Source organism: Rhodnius prolixus, unplaced genomic scaffold (genome assembly GCF_049639745.1).
Source record: "Rhodnius prolixus isolate KJV_2025 unplaced genomic scaffold, Rpr scaffold_8, whole genome shotgun sequence".
NCBI classification, from domain to species: domain Eukaryota; kingdom Metazoa; phylum Arthropoda; class Insecta; order Hemiptera; family Reduviidae; genus Rhodnius; species Rhodnius prolixus.
In genome coordinates this window covers 38,681,869-38,698,525 of record NW_027411593.1, presented here as the reverse complement: position 1 = coordinate 38,698,525, position 16,657 = coordinate 38,681,869, and the positions used below count along the sequence as shown (strand labels likewise).

Genomic DNA, 16,657 nt, shown 5'->3' with positions numbered 1-16,657 from the left:
ATCTATCTTCAAGAACATTTCCAGAAAACACTTCCAGACGTCTTAAAAGTTGAAGAGAGTCAGTAGAATGTAGAATGTTTTTGGAGTGTTACCGCTGGGTAACTTCTCCACTCTGATATGTGTGAATGTTATTTATTGTTATCATTGTTGCTTATAACGCGATGCGTTGATTGTAACTAAATAAATGATTAAAAAAAAAAAAATGTTCATCGTTAAATTGACATGTTTCGATTAATACGAGGTACGTAGTATGTCTGGGGTAATTATTAAACTGTAATAAATGTGTTGGCACTTGACTATATTCTAATATATTAAACTGTAATAAATGTGTTGGCACTTGACTATATTCTAATATATTAAACTGTAATAAATGTGTTGGCACTTGACTATATTCTAATATATTAAACTGTAATAAATGTGTTGGCACTTGACTATATTCTAATATATTAAACTGTAATAAATGTGTTGGCACTTGACTATATTCTAATATATTAAACTGTAATAAATGTGTTGGCACTTGACTATATTCTAATATATTAAACAAAACAAAAAGGTAGAGTTAAGTCTTTAAAGACTTAAGGAAATAGAGCTGCACTCTTCACTCCTGTAATCATCCAGATTACCATATGCTCCTATATAGTCTTATTTGATAGTCCAATCAGGAATGAAACTACTTGTATTATGCAGGGGAAGAAGAGCTATAATCAAACAGAAAACAAAATATCCCAATTACAGTTCAAATATTAAATAAATAAATACTATATTTTATTAAATAATAGAAATCAAATCTTAGGCCATAACTTTTTATCTTTGCTGTTAAATGTTCTTTTTTCTTCGCTCACTTACCTTCACCTGGTTTCTGTAGTGACTGTGGCCTAAATCGCCTCCAACGTTTCCCTAACCTACACAAGTGTGACGGACAGACAGATTGACAGACATCCTCTCTCACAGATTCTTTAATCCAATTATTACCATTCACTTTTCTTTACTATAAAAACTGACTTTATTTTTTACATAAATTTGTATTATCAGTATAATAATCATTATTATTATTTTATAAATATGAAAAATCTATATTTTAAATACGTACATTTAAAGTGTCATTAGTAAATAATTAATTGATGTCATAATATTGGGTAATATAAAATAATAAATAGCTCTTACCAGGTTAGTTGTCAAAAGCAATATTAAATAAATTTCGTATTAAATTTCCTACTCTATATTTTATAAATTCTGTATATAATATTTTATATATTTACGTATAAGATTGACATTTAGAATAAGTTTAAATCAAAACGAAGTAATAGTGACTTTAGATATTGAGGTAACCTCTGCCAGTAACGACCCAGTTAACGCTTTGATATTCTTTCACAAAAGAACACTGTCCCAATAGGTAGAAGGTCTTCCATGTTTACAACACTACAATCTTATCCAGTAGTCTTCGCTAAGAAAATGATCTATTACTACCAAATATCTGATACTGTAAGGTCGCAGTCTAACTGGATATGAGGATCCGTTTCCTCCTATTCCAGCTAGACTCTTACGCAGAGATTCGATCTGTGGCAATGTTTTCTGGTAATAATAGAAATAATAAAATAACTACCTGGCCCAATAAGAAGTCCAGTAACCAGTTTAATCTACCACACATGGGGCATAAGATTTTATTTTTTTTAAATACGTTGGAGTCTGGTGTAGCCTTCCGGGATTCATTGGGCCTCCTTTGAAAGCCGTGTTGTCTGAAAGAGCTCTGTGCAGTCGGTAAAATCAAGTTACTGTACTAGTGTTCCGCTCTTGTCACCTGCTGATCGTTATCCATTCAAGATCTATCGGGAAAGTCACCTCAGGAGCTTCTTACATTCCCAAATCTGGATGAAATAGCTTTACAAGCTTGGCTGTCCGCGAAAATGATATTCCCCTTACCCTTAAAGACTTCATCACAAGTCTTAGACTTAGTCCAAGTCTTAATTGTGAAACCTTCAGCCTCGAAAACTATGCCAAGAAAACTTAATAATTTTTGTTTTTTTTGGGGTTCCATCTCAAAAGATTTCGGCTACCGATTCACAAGTCATTTTGAAGCTATCTGCAAACATGATGGATCTCTTTCTGAGAGTAGTCTAATCATAACCACTAGTCAGGTTTTTGATTTCAAGGTGAATGAGACAACATAGAACAAGTGTACCACTTTCAGTTTGTGGGAATGTAAGAACGCTCACGTAGGAAGGATTTCTAACATCCGATCTGTCGAACTTATAGGCAGCATAAACGTAGGACGGCCGCGACAAAAATGGAGAGATCAGGATAACATAATATCAGGCTCTTTCCCCCATTTGTTTTCACTATAACGAAATTGACTTAAATGGAATGGAAGTGTAAGGCCAAAAACCTTGAGGTTGATGATGAAATTTCTACGTTCCGGAAAGGTCGTGCAGCATTAGTACTCTTAGCTCCTAAGGACATGAATTCCGGTGCACCTTCGGGTGATTTCTTCGGCTATTGTCTTAACAGTTCCTTGTTGACACCAATCTGCTCACATTCCTGAAATAGTATTTCTTTTTTTTTTTTCCTTGGACTTGAAGTTTTTTTTTTTTTGTTTGTTTTTGAGCAATGAACCTTTCGGTTATTATGCTCTCTATCCCACTTCCCTCTTCATCCCTTCACGGACCACTCAAGGTGTAGATCTACCTTCCAAGCTATATCTCATCAAACAGCCTGACTTGCTTCAAAAACCCGATCACCCTGTTTATCTGAGCTGGATCAGACAGCTGTTACAGGCGTTGCACAACGGGGTAGGCTCGCTACACATCAGGTAACCATGCGTTAGCCGGTTATGACCAATTCGCAGCCGAGCCACTACTACCTCCGCTCTTCTAATTGACCTGTATGCTGAGTCCCAGGCGTGCACAGGTTCCTTAATTGCTCTTAGTTTGTTGTCGGTTACTGACGTCCACTCGCGCTGCCAGCTACGCTTTATAAGCTCTTTTGCCACACGACTTATATCAACTGGCATGTTCCTTTCTATATTTGCTGTCATGCTAGCGGCCTCTTTTGCAGCTAAATCCGCGTGGATATTGCCTTGTATCCCTGAATGGCCCGGAACCCATATGAAACACACATTAATCTCTTCCACTCTCAAGTTAAAAATCAATGTGTGTATATCTTGGATTATAGGGTGTTGGGAATAAATATGTTGCAACGATAGTAAAGAGCTTATAGAATCGGAGCAAACTGCAACTTTACCCCGGATTCCTCCTATAATACTTAGTGCCATGTAGATAGCGTAAAGCTCTGCAACATATATGCTGCTTGTCGACGGTAACCCAAACTTATATCTTCTATTTTGAACAACGACTGCAGCCCCACAGCCTGTTTCATTTTTAGATCCATCAGTATACAAAACCTGGACAAATTGCCCTCTTTAGTAGATGTTGTGGTTATTTTGTAAGTCTAATTAAGTTTACCTCTCTACTAGGGCTATCTAATGTGTCTTATTTCACATCAGTTAGCTAAACTCCAGATATAGTCCTTTTTTAAAAAAATTACTTCCTCTTTAACACTAGCGAAAGGAAGCATTGCAATCGTGCTGATTTGCGAAGATTTAAGTTTCATATTTGGGGATATCTCTCAAGGCTTTGAGCTCTCTTTATATAATGTTGATTATAAAAACGTACATTGTACTGAAGGTGGTACCTTCCCCAAAAAATGACTTCGAGTGAAAATGCTAAAAAAAGAAAGTAATGGGTACTGAACTGTGTTACGGGAAAATTGCATTTCCCATTGACAGTTCTTCAAATTAGTCTACCAAGATCCCAAATCGTGCTATTTTGAGGGCATAATCTTAAATTTTGAATTTTTATTTTCTCTAACTAAATACGGAAATAGGTGTTACGATCATGCCCAATTTTTTTGTAATTAAATTTTAATCAGAAATATCTCTTTGGAGGGGTCCTTCAAATCAGAAATTTTTTTCCAAATTGTCAGTTGTTTGTGCGCACAATCTTCTCAAAAACAAAACAATTCTGCTTTCCGGAATGAATTTTTCTTGACTTTTCTTTTTGGTTTTTGTTTTTCCGTACACAGAGAACCATTTTGTACCACAATATCATTTTGAAAACTCTAAAGCTAGAAAAAAAAAAAAAAAACCAAACTAATTACGTTTTATCGGTTTTTCCCAATTTCGTTGGAGAGTTCATGCAAAATCTCACCATATTCTGGGTGTGTGTGGTAAGCAACAGTAACCACCCAGTAGTAGCCACCCATGGGTTGTGGTAGATGGATGTGGAGAGCCCACTGCAGCAGTAGTACGTACATCTATCCAGTAACAATGGAGTCTCCACACCCTGGAACCCGTATTTCCTTCCGACATCTGTTACCAATGATTTATCATCAAACCCACACTTTACTTTTATTTTTTTTGACATCTGCCCTATTTCCCCCCCCCCAAATAATGTATTCTAGTTTATTTTTTTCTGATTTAGTTTTTATTCTAACTCTTTTTGATTTCTGAAATCTGTGATTGTTTTTTCGGTCATTCTGTTTAAAAATAAAAATATTAGAAAATAAGCTGGGACCACTTCGGATATTTTTGAAGTTGACATCAACTGTACTGAGTGTACTTTCTACTTAACGGACTTACCGCTAGTTGTTTCGCTATTTAGTCCAAATTTTTTTGGAATGCAATAAATTCAGCCTGCGTTTTATAATAACTGTTTTTCTTAAATACATCTTATTGACGTTTTGTGTTTTCATTACTTAATCTTATTTATACTAAGTTAAAAGAAGGTAAATTGTGTAATCGTGCTGAATTTCTATTTTGATAGTTTACCGGAAGTATCCTTGATGACGTGTTCTGAGTGAAAAAAAAAAGACAAATTGAGAAAGCAAAACAAGACATAAATGGATAAATAAGGGATAAAAATATATTTGAGATTACTAGATAAATTGGTGATAAAAATCACCATAGTTTTCATGCCGCTCTATTTATGGCCAGTCTTCCTTTAATGCCATTTCTCATGAAGCTCCTTCTAAAATAGTCTATACACCCATATTTTGGTTTGCTTCCCCTTCCTGGCCATCCCAGAGCTTTCACGCATCCCCAAGGAATCTTAGACATGTTTTTTCTTAAAAACCCAAAGACTGAATCATCGGGTTTCACTTCAGTGGTTTACAGAGTTTTCTTTTCTACTTCCATTATTATCTCTTATGTCGCCGATGTTTCACAAATCCTCTTACTCCTGGGGGTATCTTGGCTGATCTTAAGATATCCATTTCCAGGTCTAACAATCTTTCAAATTCCAGGATCACTGGGCCATGTGACTATACTTCCGAATAATGACTTGAACATTAAACCTCCTAGTACTTCTGGCTAGCTTCTGGTGATTTGAGCGCTCCATAGAATTTAGTTTAGGATATCTATAATCTTTCTGCCATTTACTATCATTCTCGGTCAACCTACACTATTTAATATGGATTATGAATGAGTTACGAATTTGAAGAGAATGGAGTGGCCAGAATTACTATTTATTGATTGGTTTCCTTTGGCATTTTTCTCCATTATCCGCGATTTTCGCGAAAAACAATCAAGCGGTCTTTATGGAAACTTGCATTGAGAATTAATTGAATTTTGGCTTCACAATTTATATGTTTCGGTGAATTTAAGCGAATTAAATGTAGCTTAAAGTCAAAGCTTACCGGAAATCGTAGAAAGTTTGTCATTTTAAACAACGGAAGTTGTTGTAAGAGGAATTTGTTTGTGTCTTTTCGTTCTCGGATGTTGCCCTAAGTGGGAGGAAAACTCACCATGTAAATTCAACGAGGTGTTTTTGAGTGGTGAACGGGAAGTAGTAAGAGGAGAAAGAAATGCGGATGTTTGGATGGCCAAAATGGTTTTTGAGTCCCTAAAAGTGGGTAAGATAAAAATATTCCTTTTTTTTTTGGTGCCGGTATGTAGCTAAGTGGGTCACACGTGCCGCCAACCAAGAGTGCGAGACCGGTCGATCCAGGACCAGCTGTGTAGGCCGCCTACATAGTCTGCCGCCCCTTCACTGTGTCTACTACCACCACCAGCTCTTTATAGATCGGCGGAGCAGCGCGGCCTCCACTCGCCCGGCCACCATCCTACTCCTCTTCTCGGGCCTTCTACACTCAACACCACTCTCTTTCTCTCTTCCTTTGATCTTCTGGCTCTCTCTCTTACTTCCTTCCTTCCTTCCTTCCTCCCTCCCTGCCTGATGTCGACCCTGACTGTCTGGGTCTCTCTCTCTCTCTCATTCTTCCCCATCCATACCCAGTCCTTCCATTTGGCTCATTGCTAAAACCCATCCCTCATTGGGCTCACCATTTCGCCTCCCCCCTTGTACACAATACGTAGCAATCTCTAAAGCATTGTCCCCCTCTATTTTTACTACTTCGCTAACACTCTCTTAACTGTTGACCACAATCTTTAGAAAGGGAAGAAAGATAAAAAAAAAAAAGACATAAAATATGGACGAAAGTAGAAGCAAAATATATATAAAAACTCCGAGTCTATGACCTGCCCAAACTTTAGAAATATTAATGCGCTCCATTCAGTTGTGAACCTTGAACTCTTTTATTTCCATGATGTCTGGAGCCTAATTTTTATTAATTCTTTTTCTTTTCCTTCTTCTTCTTCTTCGCTTTAATTATTTATTTATCTTACTTAGGCTATTACAATATAAAAAGCTAAATTACATTTACATGGAATCCAACCATATTCTGAAATTGGAATTAAAGGAATTTAATAAGCCCATATTAAAGAATTTCTACCAGCCTAGACAATGCTTACGAAATCATCTTTGCTACAATTCTTCTTCCAGCTAGGGCCTCCTTTAGAGGTCCTACCATTATTTGGATGAGACCATATTGACTTCAAGGCCATCACCAGATCAACCTCCAACGTATTCTTCTTCTTATTTGGCATTACACCTAAGAAGGGTCTTAGCCTCCTCAATTACATTCCTCCACCTTCTCACTCCAACAGTTCTTGTGCCATGCTTTCCCTCCAACGTTTCTGTGAACTACTTCCTCCGTTTCCAGTTAACATCTTCCCCCGATCAACAACTCTCCTGCTCTATTCTGTCCAAGTGTCCCAAACTACCATAAACTCTCCCACGTTTCACCAATCCTACCAGATTCTATTCACCATATAGTAGTTTTTTAACTCCTAATATGACCTCATTCTCCTAATTTCATCCTGCCTTACCTGGCCGAATGTTTTCCTCAGGACTTTCCTTTTTCAGAAACTGAAAATTCACTACCATAAATGGCAACCACCATTTATCGTAATTTGGTCTTATACAATATTATCTTGGCTTAACTTTCTGAAGCATATATAACCAGCTGTTATTCTGGCTTTTAACGTCTTAATTTAATCTTCTCAGCATTCTGAAATTGAAGCCTAAAATTAACACCTTTACCGACTTCATGATGAATTTCTTCATAGTTTTCGTTTCTTGATATTTTCTTTAATCATTCGCCGATCATGCCGATCTAATCATTTCCAAACAAGCGGAAGATATCCAGAAAACAACTTGCACAACGTACCCTCATCTCTCTTCAAAAAATACAAGATTTTTTTCACCATGAGCTTTTGTACTTTAAAACCCAGTAACATTTAGCTACAAACCCACATTTAGAGGTAACTCATGTGGGTGCCAAGTATAGATGATTTTGTTTTCCATTTTGTCTATTATAAGCCTAATTAATAACTTTCGTCGGTGGTTATAAGTGAAATAAAAAATGTTATATAAGTTATATAAATTTACAATATAGATATTGTAACAGAAGTTAACAAATAGCTCATCGATGATGTATTTCTGTAGACTGCCTTGGTAACAGAAGTTAACAAATAGCTCATCGATGACGTATTTCTGTAGACTGCCTTGATATGCTGAACCTAGCTTTATGGAATTTAGGACGCAACTAACTTCAATGAATCGCTAGCCTTTATTTTCTTAACTGGATAAATATTATTATTTATTTGTTTTGTTTTTTTTTAATTTATTTAAGATTTTTGCAACTGTACAGTTAATAAGTGCAATAAGTAATGAGTTGGCTTAGGGCTTGATTTCTTAAACCAGTGAATCCAGTGATCCGCTGGCTATCCAGCCTGCCGCAAAAGGTTCTCAAGGTGTAAGGAAGTGCTTCTTACATGTCTCTCCGGTTAGCCGACGTCAGGCAGATGATCACGCGGTCAGCGTCGCCTCAGACGCCTTGGAGAGTTTGTGGGAAGAATAATGGGTTCGGAGGGCTTAGATATGTGAGTTTGAATTGTAGGATAAGTTTTCGAGGGAATTTTAGATAAAGGAATTTGGTTTTGGAGGAAATGAAGGGAGCACTGACTATGGTTGGTAGGATTTTGGATTATAAGGATTGAATGCGATTGAGGTTTGGGTGTTTGGCACAATCCGCGTATAGTTCCAGGTCCATAAGTCCATATTGGAGCTAGTTGTCGTAGCGCAAAGTGAGTTTGAAGCGTTTGTCTAATAGTTCCTGATTCTATGATTCAGATCAGATCGTTTAAGTAGAGTATGAGGGTTCCATGTCAATGGTTTGTCAAGGTGGAGTCCAAGATAATTGTCTTGAGTGACTACTGAGAGGGAAGTGTGATTGAACTATCCGGCGGGGAGGATTTTGCAGTTTGTGTTGAAGACAATGTGCTTCCGTTTTTGTTGATTTACCTTCTATTCTATGATTGGAGACGGCGAGTAGTGTCATGACGTGATTTTTAATATGTGCATTATTGATTTACATATTTCAAAGCTTATTTCATTTTGATGTATCGATTTCCAATATTTTTAAGGAAAAACTTCTTTTGTGAGAAAAAAATGTAGCGCGGCATCATAAAAGGTGACCGGAATAAGCGAAAAAACTAATCCTTTATGAATGGATTAGTGTAACTTATTGATTTTCACATTGATTCCCAATGAAATCTCTGGATTTTCATATGAGAAGTGACCTTCATTCTTGTTTTTATAGTAATATGTTTTACGATTTACTAACCGGATTCAGAGTACGTTAAAATTTGCAGAAAATTGACAATTAGAATTTGAGAATCTAGAATAAAGTGAAATTCGTAGGAGTGACTTAAGAGATTCTTTGATCATCAGCATTCCAGGTCCACCAACCTGTGTTCTGTAAGAAAATTGAAATTGTATTTTACGTATATAAGGAAGACATGAACATAACTATTACGGGCAGATGCTGTATCATTTCCTTTTTATTTTATGGTAAATAGTTTTTTTTTTTCATCGTCATTCCAAGCGGAAGTGACGTAGAAAGTTTTTATTGTCAGTGATTTTATATTCAAGTGAATTTCACCAACTGAGTGATTGTTCTCAGGAGTCTAGTCTCTTTCAAATTTCACGTTTACTTGCGACTACCTTATTGCAAGTATTATAATAAAGTTAAAATACAAAAAAATGGTATTTTTACTAACGAGCAATAAGGATTGTTAACAGAAAGTATTTATTATTTTAAAAAAAGTATGATTTACGTATAGGATACAATTAGATATTGGTAATATCAGAAGCACACTATCATTATTATTATAAAGATGGTTTGTATGCGAATGGCACAAGCCTCTTTCTTTTTTATTGCTCTGTCTTCAGTTATAGGTTTATTACTTCTTTTTTTTTCTTCAGTTTACGGTTCGCATGCTGGAACAGATGTCGGCCGCCCCGTGCAGACACACGCCCATTGTAACACACGTGTTCATCCTTAGAAACTTTAGTGTCGCTTCTAACTGATGTTCAGCCAGTATTAATGGGGAATTTTTTTTATTTTCTCTTTATTATAATAATGGGAAGTATTGTGATCGTGCCAAATTTACTGTATACAGTTTTACACCGGAAATACTATACGTATTGATAACAATACCATAAGGTCGTGGGTCCTGCGAATCAGAAATTTTGGCTTTTATTAGGTTATTTCCTCCCGGAGCTTTTTCCAGTCCTCCGGACATAGTTCTACTGTTTACCTACAACACTTGTCCATTGTTGGCAGTTGGAATCTCCTAAGAAGAGAAAAATCTATCGACTAGCAGCTGGATTCGAACCCAGTAATGATGGTAATCTTACTTAATATGGAATGTTCGGAATTTGGTGGGAGAAAAAGGAAGTTCGTTACAATAATCCTTCCGGCGAGGCTTGCTGTCCACCTATCTTCTTCATCAGCAATCCTCTTCCTTGGTACAGGATCTGGTGAGCTACCTTGGGCTCTTTATAGACAAACGCCTCACTTGGAACCCACAACACTAGACTTAAAAGAAAAGCAATGACGAAAAACGTGCGAAACTGCTTTACAGACTACTTGGACGAAGCTCCAAATTGCCCATAGAATTCAAACGTTTAATATACTCGTACAATACTATCCTCAAACTTATGTGGACTTACGGACTAGAGCTTTGGGGTTCAACCAAACCTACAAACATACGGACTGTACAGACATTTCAGTCAAAACTCCTCCGACAGATAGCTGACGCTCCTTTCTACGGTGACTAACCTCACTCTTCACACTGACCTCAACATTCCCTTCATAGACCAACTCGCCAAGACTAAGTATCAAAAATTCCATACTACTCTCTCGACTAGCTCTAATCCTCTTGTACAGTCTCTCGCCTCCTCTGACATCCCTAATACTTCTCGCCGACTGAATCGCCAGTGGCCCCGCGACTTCCTCGCAGTCTGAAGGCCTAAATATCATTATTCTCCTATAGAGAGTGCTACCGCTGGGTGGTTTCTCTCCTCCTGCTCTTCATGCTGTTATATATCTTAACTACTTCCCTAAGTACTTATTGTGTATATATTTATACACATTGTAAATAACTTAAAAAAGTTTTCAATTCTCAAAAGTTTTTAAAATGCATCGTATGTTATAAATTGAATAAAATTTATTGGTGCTCCAAACGAATGAAATATAGAATTTAATCTGTGACGGGTGGTAAAAAATTAAGGAACATTGGTATAATGGATTGGACAAATGGTGTCAATGCATGGTCTGATTAAAGATGTAAATACGCGGATATATATATATATATATATATATGTAGAGAGAGAGAGAGAGAGAAAGAAAGATATTAGTGTACAGAGTTAAATATCAATAACAGACCCCTCTAAGGATTGGCAGCTACAAGACTGCCGACTTCCGTTAAACATACAAGTTCAGGAAGAACCATCAAGCAATACTTCCTGTTTAGTTAAACTAGATCCAAGGAATTTAATTGCATATCCACTTGAGACGCTCCAGAAGGCTCCTGTTATACTCTTGCCAACGCGCGCCCACACACACACTATCATATTGCCACTTGCTGCTCTACCTCAGGGTCCCTGTCTTTACTGACTCCCGCCTTCCAGACTGATCGGAGATCCATCTATACCGTCTCAGCTACTGAGTAACCGTTCTCTCTCCTATATATATAGCCGGTGTTTGCGTACTAGCACGTCCCATTTCCCTTTAGCACCAAGTATTGTTTCCTGTAATTGCCCTTCTCTGCGGATTTCACTTTGATGTGGCCTTGTTAACATTCGCACACAATTAATTTGTGAATCCTTACTCTATTTCCCGTTCCGCTTCTCCTACTCGCTCATCCACTTTTACTTCTGTCAAAAGTGATTCTAATGATAATTCAAACTCATTAGATTACCTTAATTCCTGGCGGTCCCCTTCCTTTTCATCCTTCAATTATGGTAATAATTCATGGAGAGGAGAGAGCCAAGGTTTTTGGCAATTAATATTTTGGACTGCTTCTCTGACCGCAGGTTGTATTATTAATTAACAGGATTAAAACCTGTTGCTATTTTAAATCCCAATTGAGCGCATTAACTGGTGTTTTTATGCCCAGCTGACTAATCCCTCTCTTTGTCATTGTGGTGTGTATATCAATTTGTCTGTCAGAATTTAAATAACGGTCAAAAAACACAAATATCTGATGTGGACACACGACTTTGACTGATTGACTGGTTGGCTACTAAATTTCGTTAGGAACTGATTTATCATCTACCCTTCTTCTGGACGGACCAGTCACAAATTACTGCTGGTAATTGTGTCACACTACTCGCCACTTTGTAGCGGTAGCCTATTCACGGGGCACGGTAGGTTTAAGAAGCATCTGCGCAAGGTGGGGCTTATCAGCTCGGAGCCGTTGTGCAGATTATGTCAGGAAGAGGAGGAAACAGCCTCTCAACTGTTGTTCGATTGCGTTGCGAAGGGGCTGGCACAATAAGTCTTCTGTGGCTGCGGTGCCATGGGGCGTAGGTCCCGTCCCATCTACTATCTAATCTAATCTTGTAGCGGTATCTTCGTGTACCCAAGTTTTATTGCCCAGCTAAAGGTGCCTTAGAAGAGATAAGAGGAAAAAAACTGGATTAGCCGCTATTTTCCAGGTTCTTTGGGACACTCGACCACAAAACATCTACGATTTGAATTACATTTTTCTGGACTTGCATTTTCTTTCTCGTTTCTATGTTCTTTACTTTATCAACCCTTGAAAATCATTACTGATCTCCAGAGGAGTCCATTTCTAAACAGAAGGTTGTTCTACTTCTAGTTGTAATTCTTCTTCCGTCTAAGTATGGGTTCCCCGTTGTTTCTCATTTAACATTTAGCTCCTAATGTTCCTCTTCCTCTTCTGAAAAGCTTTCTCGCATGGTAATTCGTACCTTGAATGTCATCTTCTTCGGGATATAAACAGGATGTTGCAAAATAACACTCATGATTAGTTCCCAGGAACTCCCATCCTTCCGTATTCCATGGACAGATGTTTCAAGCAGGAATCAAGATTTATTTTGTCAAATGTTTTTTTTGGGGGGGCTGCGAGCTTTCCTTATGAGGGCCTTTCCTCAAAACTGCCAATTCGCTGAGATCTAATTTAATTTGGCATCAATTATAATTAAGAATCTTTCTTTAAAAAAAATTGAGTAATTCAAAATGAAAAAAATTATTTTACGAGATACTTTACCCTGGCGATCAATTAAAAAAAGAAAAACATTTGACTAAGTAATAAAATTTATGAAGATCAACTAGAAGTTTTTCTTTATTTTCTCTATTTCCCGGGCCAACGTGCCGACTAACGCTCAGACTGTTGCCATGGAAACATTGATTTTTAAACATGTTAAATCCTTATTATTATCTATATTAAATGATTCTCACTTTTGGTGCTTTTGTTTTTTCCCATCATATTTTTATTTTTGTTTTTCTAATTGAAAAAATAAAAAAAATAAAGCTTAAGCTGTCTGTTCAATAAACTAAAGCTGATGTTACCATTCGATCTCTAAAAGTTCAATTGCTTTCAAATTGTGTACAGCCATTTCCAAAAATCTGAATAAAACGGAAGTAAATGGTTCAAATCCTTACACTTCCCTAATTTTACGAAATATGACCTTTACTTACTGAACATCTACTCCCACCTTACACCAAACTTCTTCATTTTTAAGCTTTTTCCTTTTTTTGAAGAATCTTCCAGAACTGAGAATGAATCTTCACTGATTATTATGTCATTCTGCCTCCGCATTTACTTTCTTTCTTACTGTTACCAGAATGGGAATCGTATGTCTGCTACATCTGTCATCACATGTACGAGGGGGTACCCAAAAATAACCGGAATTGCGTTGCCGCGCATGGAGCTTATGTAGTACGCATTTCTGCCGCTAGACGTGTATAGCGCAATTCCTTGCCAGTTCAGTCCTGCCTGTGTTGTCTGCCTGGCTTGTTCTGTTCATCTGCAGTGATTGTTTTTACCAGCGCTGTTTTGTTCTTTTTTCGTTTTTTATGATGGCAAGTTTAAGTGAACAACGTGCAGCTCTGAAATTTTGTTTTCTACTCGGCAAAAATGCTGCTGAAAGTGTTTTAATGTTGAAAACAGCTTACAAAGATGACGCTATGGGAAAAACTCAAGTATACGAGTGGTTTACTCGGTTTAAAAATGGCGACATGTCGATTGATGACAAACCTCGTTCTGGACGTCCATCAACTGCCCGAATCGACGAAAATGTTGAAAAAATTCGAGAGCTGGTGTTCACAGACCGTCGACAGACAATTGATCAACTGTCAGAGAGTAGTGGGTTACCTTGGAGCTCGGTTCAGCGAATTTTAACGGAAGATTTGGGGATGAAAAGGGTTGCTGCCAAGTTTGTTCCTCGAGTTCTGACTGACAATCAAAAAGAACATCGAGTTGAAACATGTCGTGCTTTGAAACAACAGCTTGAAACTGATCCAGACTTTCTGTCAAAGGTCATTACTGGTGATGAGTCATGGTGCTATGGTTATGACCCAGAAACAAAGCAACAGTCGAGCCAATGGAAGACGTCATCTTCACCCCGACCAAAAAAATGTTGTCAAGTCAAGTAAAACATCAAAACAATGCTGATTTGCTTTTTTGATGCCAAAGGCGTAGTCCATTCAGAGTTTGTCCCCCCAGGTCAGACCGTCAATCAAACCTTGTATTTGGAAGTTTTGAAAAGATTGCGCAATAGTGTTCGCCAAAAAAGACCCGATTTGTGGCAAACAGGAGACTGGTTCTTCCACCACGACAATGCACCTGCACACACAGCCATCTCTGTTACACAGTTTTTGGCTAAAAATGGCATGGTTCCGCTGCCCCACGAACCTTACTCGCCTGACCTGGCTCCGTGCGACTTTTTCTTATTTCCACGCATGAAAAAGGGCATGAAAGGTCACCGATTTGACAACATTGAAGAGGTCAAGAAAAAAACGAAGAAGGAGCTGTCAGCCATTTCTAAAGATGACTACAAAAAATGTTTCGAACAGTGGAAGCACCGGTGGGACAAATGTATTAGTTGTAATGGAGAGTATTTTGAAGGGGATAAGGTTGTTCTGTAAAAAATTTGTAAATAAATAGCTTTTAAAAAATAATTCCGGTTTTTTTTGGGTACCCCCTCGTATAATCCCAGTCATCTCTTTGTCTCACTCACTTCCGTTTAATTGTTATTTACCCACATTTCTGTCCAAGCGGAAGCTATTCACTGTGAGTAAATTCTATGAGGGTTGACCAGAAACGCCTAGATTGCTGACTGTATCGTTTACTAGTTATAGCACCTCTTCCAGTGCTGTGTGTTTTGACAAGAAGACTTGGGAGTCTGGTGTGGGAGCTCTTTGGGTAAAGAATGAAAGTATGAGTTTTCTTTTTGTGAGGAGATAGAGACTCTGAGTCAGTCTCACCGGTCCTTCGCAGTGCGACTTATACAGGGTGATCCATTTAAAACGCACCAATCGCAAATAACCTTTTTAGGAAAGCGGAATTTCGAAAAAACGTACGAAGTAAACTATATGTTTTTTTGGGTCTAGTTTCCAAATCTTTTAGCCCCGATGCTGTATCTTCATTTTTTACGGAGTTACGGCCAAAAACCCGATTGGGGTTACATAAGGACCACTGGTTTTGACAATGATTATGAAAACTACATAAAAAACTATGAAAAGTGATGTATACCCCATTTCGATATCCCTAATATTTGTCGAGATATTTAAGATCAAAGTTACAATTTTATCTATTCGTGAACGGTTTTCAATATTAATTTTCCACCAGAAATACACGTTTTAGGAGGTCCTCTGACTGCAAAAATGTCACAAAGTGAAAAAATAATAATAATTTAAGATTTTAAAACATGTAGTGTAATGTAATGGTTGTGGGCGAATCAGGATAAATTGGTTTTTATCATCAAATAAAAGCAATCATCACATCATTTTAATGCACCCCGTATGCAAGACTTCTTGACCTATGATTACGGTAAGAATATCTTGCCAGGGTGTTGGTTTAGTGGTCAAGAGCGTGGCTTTGTAAGTGGGAGATCCCCAGTTCTAATCCCGCATATGACTACACTTTATTAAAAAAAGTATTATGATTCTTTGAGTAATAAGAATAACTGCATACGCTAGATTCGAACTAGGGATCTCCCACTTACAAAGCCACGCTCTTGACCACTAGACCAACACCCTGGCAAGATATTCTTACCGTAATCATAGGTCAAGAAGTCTTGCATACGGGGTACATTAAAATGATGTGATTATTGCTTTTATTTGATGATAATACGAGGGTCGTTTGAAAAGTCCGTGCAAAAATAAAAACTACTTAATTTTTTGGGGTAAACCTTTTTTATTTTTCAACATAGTCTCCTTTTAGGCTTATACACTTCGTCCAACGCTGCTCTAATTTGTTGATCCCTTCCGAATAATAGGATTTGTCCAAGTCTGAAAAATAGCCATTCGTTTCTGCAATCACTTCCTCGTTTGAATAAAATCTTGCAGGTTTTCAAACGGTCCAATAACGATGAATAATATGCACCTGTAATAGTTTTACCCTTTTCCAGATAGTCGTTGAGGATTATTCCTTGCGAATCCAAAAAGACAGTGGCCATAATCTTTCCGGCCGAAGGAACGGTCTTCGCCTTTTTTGGCGCAGATTCCCCCTTGGTAACCCATTGTTTAGATTGTTCTTTGGTCTCAGGAGTGTAGTGATGTATCCATGTTTCATGCACAGTGACGAAACGACGCTTAAAGTCCTGCGGATTCTTCTGGAACAGCTGCAAACCGTCCTTGCAACACTTCACACGATTTCGTTTTTGGTCAAGCGTGAGCAATAGCGGCACCCATCTTGCGGATAGCTTTGTGATGTCCAAATGTTGATGCA

General features: G+C 37.6%; 1 long non-coding RNA gene across 17 annotated transcripts in view; it reads left to right on the top strand.

Moving 5' to 3' along the window:
* Positions 1–16,657, top strand: part of LOC141451445 (uncharacterized) — a 351,563-nt gene that overhangs the window by 261,588 nt on the left and 73,318 nt on the right. The window lies entirely within an intron of this gene.